The sequence below is a fragment of the Hordeum vulgare genome, chromosome 6H (assembly GCF_904849725.1).
Source record: "Hordeum vulgare subsp. vulgare chromosome 6H, MorexV3_pseudomolecules_assembly, whole genome shotgun sequence".
In the NCBI taxonomy this organism is placed as follows: Eukaryota; Viridiplantae; Streptophyta; class Magnoliopsida; order Poales; family Poaceae; genus Hordeum; species Hordeum vulgare.
The window spans coordinates 177032801-177038800 of record NC_058523.1 but is presented as its reverse complement, the minus strand read 5'-3'; positions in this window follow the sequence as shown (position 1 = coordinate 177038800).

Below are 6000 nucleotides of genomic sequence, written 5' to 3'. Positions count from 1 at the left end.
TATCGTTCTTTTCATACTTTTGATCACGGCACAAAAGAAAGCCCTTGACTAAGATACTCTTTATTATATAGCTCGCAAGCTCGAATACATCGGGGGAGACACAGGGCAAAAGACTCAAACTAAACTCTAAAGACTTATTCCACTGAGAGAAGAAATAAAAACTGAAAAGGAAAGAACTAAAACAAAGGTAAAAGCAAAAGATATAAAGGTGATACGATACCAGGGAAACTCCCCCAAGCTTGGCGAAAGCCAAGGGGATTGCCCATACCAATGCTTAGTTGTCTTCCTTTGGTGGTGATGGTGGTGGTGTTGTTGAAGTAGTCTGATCCTCCGTCTTCCAAGGCATAGGTGCTCCATCATGGCAGGATGAACGAGTCGCCGGAATCCTCAAATCTGCAGCCAACCGTATTGATTTAAATCTATACTCATACTCACAGTTTTGGTTCTGCAGGTCATAGATCTAGCCCTGGAGTTGATCAACCCTGTCATAGAGCCTGGAGAGGTGCTTCCCAATGTCAATGGCATCCATCTTGTGATTGCTGGTGAACTCCGCGATCATCATGTGGTTGGCGTTGAGTCCACGCTCCACCATCCCTTGGCACTTGAAGAATTGTTGCTCCATTGCTTCGAGCCTCGTCTCCATGCTTCCGGTCTTCTTAGGCCCCTCAACATCACGGATGTGCAACATCCCCTCGCTCATATTGATAGATTGGGGGTGCTGCAACACTTCCATGAGGTAAGGATTGATGTTCATATGATCAACATGAAAGCATGATGCAAAATGGACGTATCAGTAAACGAGATTGAAATAGGTATGCGGATACTGACGATCGAATCTCGGGCAAGTAACAAACCGAAGGACAAAGGGAATGACATACGGGATTATATGAATCCTTTGCACCGAGGTTTAACCGATAAGATCTTCGGAGAATATGTAGGATCCAATATGGTCATCCAGGTCCCGCTATTGGATATTGACCGAGGAGTATCTCGGGTCATGTCTACATAGTTCTCGAACCCGCAGGGTCTGCACACTTAAGGTTCGGTGACGTTTTGGTATAGTTGAGTTATAGGTGTAGGTAACCGAAAGTTTTCGGAGTCCCGGATGAGATCTAGGACGTCACGAGGAGCTCCGGAATGGTCCGGAGGTAAAGATTGATATATAGGAAGTCCTGTTTTGGTCACCGGAAAAGTTTCGGGCTCATCGGTAGTGTACCGGGAGTGCCGGGAGGGGTGCCGGGGACCATCGGGAGGGGTATCACGCCCCAAGGGGTTTCATGGGCCATGGGAAGAGATAAACCAGCCCCTAGTGGGCTGGAATAAGTTCCCACTAAGGCCCATATGGTTTGAGAAGGAAAAAACACAAGGTGGAAAGAGTTTCCAAGTGGGAAGGTGGAATCCTACTCCAAGTAGGATTGGAGTAGGACTCCCCCACCTCCAATTTCGGCCAAACCTTGAGGGTTTGAGGCTGCCTCCTCCCCTCCCTCCCTCCTATATATAGTAGAGGTATTGAGGGTTTTTGAGACACAACTTTGCCACATGCTGCTCAACCCTATACCACACAGTTTTTCCTCTAAATCGTATTTCTGCGGAGCTCGGGCGGAGCCCTGCTGAGATAGATCACCACCAACCTCCGGGGCGCCGTCACGCTGCCGGAGAACTCATATATCTCTCCGTCTCTCTTGCTGGATCAAGAAGGCCGAGATCATTGTCAAGCTGTACGTGTGCTGAACGCGGAGGTGCCGTCCGTTCGACACTAGATCGGAGCGGATCGTGGGACGGATCGCGGGACGGTTCGTGGGACGGTTCGTGGGTCGGATTGAGGGACGTGAGGATGTTCCACTACATCAACTGCGTTTCTTTACGCTTCCTGCTGTGCGATCTACAAGGGTACGTAGATCGTAAATCCCCTCTCGTAGATGGACATCACCATGATAGGTCTTCGTGCGCGTAGGAAATTTTTTGTTTCCCATGCGACATTCCCCAACAGTGGCATCATGAGCTAGGTTCATGCGTAGATGCTATCTCGAGTAGAACACAAAAGTTTTTGTGGGCGGTGATGTGCGATTTGCTGCCCTCCTTAGTCTTTTCTTGATTCCGCGGTATTGTTGGACCGAAGCGGCTCGGACCGACATTACTCGTACGCTTATGAGAGACTGGTTTCATCGCTACGAGCAACCCCGTTGCTCAAAGATGACTGGCGAGTGTAGGTTTCTCCAACTTTAGTTGAATTGGATTTGGCCGATGAGGTCCTTGGAGAGAGGTTAAATAGCAATTCATACATCTCCATTGTGGTGTTTGCGTAAGTAAGATGCGATCCTACTAGATACCCATGGCAACCACGTAAAACATGCAACAACAATTAGAGGACGTCTAACTTGTTTTTGCAGGGTATGCTTGTGATGTGATATGGCCAACGACGTGATGTGATATATTGGATGTATGATATGATCATGTTGTAATAGTTAATATCAACTTGCACGTCGATGGTACGGCAACCGGCAGGAGCCATAGGGTTGTCTTTAAACTAACATTTGTGTTTGCAGATGCGTTTACTATATTGCTAGGAAGTAGCTTTAGTAGCAATAGCATAAGTAGCACGACAATCCCGATGGCGACACGTTGATGGAGATCATGATGATGGAGATCATGGTGTGGCGCCGGTGACAAGAAGATCGTGCCGGTGCTTTGGTGATGGAGATCAAGAAGCACATGATGATGGCCATATCATGTCACTTATGAATTGCATGTGATGTTAATCCTTTTATGCACCTTATTTTCCTTAGAACGACGGTAGCATTATGAGGTGATTGCTACTGCAACAAAAGACCTTCCAACGGCGCCAGAAACAAGCGTGCTGACGGGAGACTATTCTTGTCTTGATTCTCCTCAGCAACGGCACCAGGAATCCTTCTGCTACGGCTACGCCTTTAGGGACTTCCTTGGCAAATATGCAAGGATTCCCCCGTGGCCTTGAAGCCTTGCGTTGGTGTTCCCTCGAAGCGGAAAGGGTGATGTAGCACAGCGGCGGTAAGTATCTCCCTCAGTTTTGAGAACCAAGGTATCGATCCAGTGAAGGAATATCACAAGTACTTGCACAAACACAAATAGCTTGCACCCAACACTATGAAGGGGTTGTCAATCCCTTATAGATTGTTTGCCAAGTGAGAACTGAAAGCAAAAAGAAACAAAGCAATGTAAAAGCGAAAGTGGAAACGATAGGTGTGAATAGACCCGGGGGGCGTAGTGTTCACTAGTGGCTTCTCTCATGAAAACAAGTAGACGGTGGGTGAACGAATTACTGTCGAGCAATTGATAGAACCGCGCAAAGTCGTGACGTTATCTATGGCAATGATTATATCTATAGGCATCACGTCCAAAACAAGTAGACCGATACTTTCTGCATCTACTACTATTACTCCACACGTCGACCACTATCCAGCATGCATCTAGTGTATTAAGTCCAAAAGAACAGAGTAACGCCTTAAGCAAGATGACATGATGTAGATGGACAATCTCATGTCTACGATAAAAGCCAATCTTGTTACTCTTGATGGCAACAACGCGATGCGTGCCTTGCTGCCCTTTCTGTCACTAGGAAAGGTCACCACACGGTATGAACCCAAAACCAAGCACTTCTCCCATTGCAAGAATCATAGATCTAGTTGGCCAAACAAAACCCAAGACTCGAAGAGACTTACAAGGATATCACATCATGCATATAAGAAATCAGCAAAGACTCAAATATAATTCATAGATAATCTGATCACAAATCCACAATTCATCGGATCTAGACAAACACACCGCCAAAGAGGATTACATCAGATAGATCTCCATGAAGATCATGGAGAACTTTGTATTGAAGATCCAAGAGAGAGAAGAAGCCATCTAGCTACTAACTATGGACCTGTAGGTCTGAAGTGAACTACTCACGACTCATTGGAGGGGCGATGATGTTGATGAAGAAGCCTTCCAACTCCAAAGTCCCCTCCTGCAGGGCACCGGGAAGGGTCTCCAGATGAGATCTCGTGGAAACGGAAGCTTGCGGCGGCGGAAAAGTGTTTTCGTGGATCCCCTGATTTTTTTCTAGTTTTTTAGGGAATTTATAGGCCAAAGACCTAGGGAGGGGAGCGCCAGGGGGGCCACAAGCTTGGTTGCTGCGGCCTCCCCCTGGCCGTGGCAACAGGGCTTGTGGCCCCCCTGTGGGCCCACTTGCTTGGCCCTCAAGCCTCCCGATCTTCTTCCGTTCTGGAAAAAATTATTTAGGGGATTTTATTCCATTTGGACTCCGTTCCAAAATCAGATCTGAAAAGAGTCAAAAACACAGAAAAAACAGGAACTGGCACTGGATTAATAAGTTAGTCCCAAAAAAGATATAAATGGTAAACAAAACATCCGAAGTTGACAAGATAACAACGTGAAACCATCAAAAATTATAGATACGTTTGAGACGTATCAAGCATCCCCAAGCTTAACTCCTGCTCGTCCTCGAGTAGGGAAGTGATAAAGAATGAATTTTTGATGCTTTCATGCTACCTAGCATAGATGTCCTTTGTAACTCCTCTTATGTGACGTGAATGTTCAGATCCAATAGATTCAAAACAATAGTTTGCTATTGACGTGGAAACAATAATACTTCAAGCAAACTAGCAGGGTAATCATGAACTTTCAAAATAACAAGGCCAAAAGAAAGTTATCCCTACAAAATCATATAGTCTGGCTATGCTCTATCATCATTGCACAACGAATTTAAATCATGCACAACCCCGGTATTGGCCAAGTAATTGTTTTCACACCTTTACTTTCTCAAACTTTTTTGACTCTGACGCAATACATGAGCGTGAGCCATGGTTGTATTGTAAGGTGTGAATATGGTTGTATTGTAAGGTGTGAATATGAGTAAGACTCAAAAGCCTGACCACGGCAGAAGAAAGAGAAAGGACGAAGGTCGTCCCCTATGCCTTAGCCGTAGACTCTATAGTATGCCATGCTGTGTACCGCACCTGATATGTGCCTTGCCACAAGTCTGTTAACAGGTACAGAGAGTGATCCATGATTGAATCATTGAACAACGGTCAAAGTTATCCTTAGTGACTAATGGACTAAGTAATTTTTCTAGATTATAGAGGTGGTTAAAGAGTTCGTCGTAAAGGGTTACGTCGATGCAAGCTTTGACACTAATCCGAATAACTCTGAGTAGTGAAACTGATTCGTATAGTAGAGTAGATATTTGGAGTATTTCCGAATAGCATGTAGTAGCAGCATCTATAAGATGACATAAAGATTTGTAAAGAACACACGGATCTGAAAGTTTCAGAACCGTTGACTAAAACCTCTCTCACGAACAAGACGTGATCAGACCCCATAACTATATGGGTGTTGGATTCGTTGAAATCACATGGTGATGTGAACTAGATTATTGACTCTAGTGCAAGTGGGAGACTATTGGAAATATGCCCTAGAGGCAATAATAAATTAGTTATTATTATATTTATTTGTTCATGATAATCGTTTATTATCCATGCTATAATTGTATTGATTGGAAACACAATGCTTGTGTGGATACATAGACAAAACACTGTCCTAGTAAGCCTCTAGTTGACTAGATCGTTGATCAAAGATGGTCAAGGTTTCCTGACCGTAGGCAAGTGTTGTCACTTGATAACGGGATCACATCATTAGGAGAATCATGTGATGGACTAGACCCAAACTAATGAACGTAGCTTGTTGATCGTGTCATTTTGTTGCTACTGTTTTTCTGCGTGTCAAGTATTTATTCCTATGACCATGAGATCATATAACTCAGAGGCACCGGAGGAATACCTTGTGTGTATCAAATGTCACAATGTAACTGGGTGACTATAAAGATGCTCTACACGTATCTTCGAAGGTGTCTGTTTAGTTAGTATGGATCAAGACAGGGATTTATCACTCCGTGTGATGGAGAGGTATCTCGGGGCCCACTCGGTAATACAACATCACATACAAGCCTTGCAAGCA